General features: G+C 49.3%; 1 protein-coding gene across 1 annotated transcript in view; it reads left to right on the plus strand.

Moving 5' to 3' along the window:
- The window catches only part of LOC103803116 (tenascin-like), a gene marked incomplete at its 5' end in the record, with an annotated part of 37,306 nt that overhangs the window by 36,052 nt on the left and 514 nt on the right, over positions 1 to 740 (plus strand). The gene's annotated exons all lie outside the window — the stretch shown is intronic.

Here is a 740-nt window from a genome sequence, read left to right on the forward strand (position 1 = left end):
AGAGAATTTCATGTCAGCTAGTGAAATATTGACACTTCTGTCTGATTTTCCAAAGGAATGTCCCAAGTGTGCAAGAAACAATTGTAGTTATCAACATGAAAGTCAGGCAAGGAGGGACAGCTCTGGGGGCCAGAGGTTTAACAAGAGCAAGTGCAAAATGCTTCACCTGGGTCAGTGTAACCCTCAGTATCAATCCAGGCTGGAGATAAGCAGATCAATAGCAGCTCTGAGAAGGACTTGGGGTGCTGTGGGTGAATGCTGGACATGCTCCAGCCATGGGCACAGGCACACAGAAACCAACTGTGCTCTGGCATCATCCCTGTAGTTTGGGCAGCAGGTGAGGGAAGGATTCTGCCCCTCTGCTCTGCTCAGGTGAGACCTCACCTGCAGTGCTGCCTCCAGCTCTGGGGCACCAACACAGGGAGGACATGGAGCTGTTAGAGTGAGTTCAGAGGAGGCCACAGAGATGATTAAAGGGATGGAGCAGCTTTGGTATGAGGAAAGGGTGAGAGAATTGGGATCATTCAGCCTGGAGAAGAAAAACTTTGGGGTGACCTAATTGTGGCCTTCCAGTACCTGAAGGAGCTTTCAAGAAAGATGGAGAGAGACTATTTTAAAGGTCTGGAGTGACAGAACAAGGGGGAATGGCTTCACACTGACAGTGAGCAGGTTTAGATTAGATATAGGAAGAAATTCTTGGCTGTGAGGGTGCTGAGACACTGGAACAGGGTGGCCAGAAG

This window comes from Acanthisitta chloris, unplaced genomic scaffold (assembly GCF_000695815.1).
Source record: "Acanthisitta chloris isolate BGI_N310 unplaced genomic scaffold, ASM69581v1 scaffold23145, whole genome shotgun sequence".
Lineage (NCBI taxonomy): Eukaryota > Metazoa > Chordata > Aves > Passeriformes > Acanthisittidae > Acanthisitta > Acanthisitta chloris.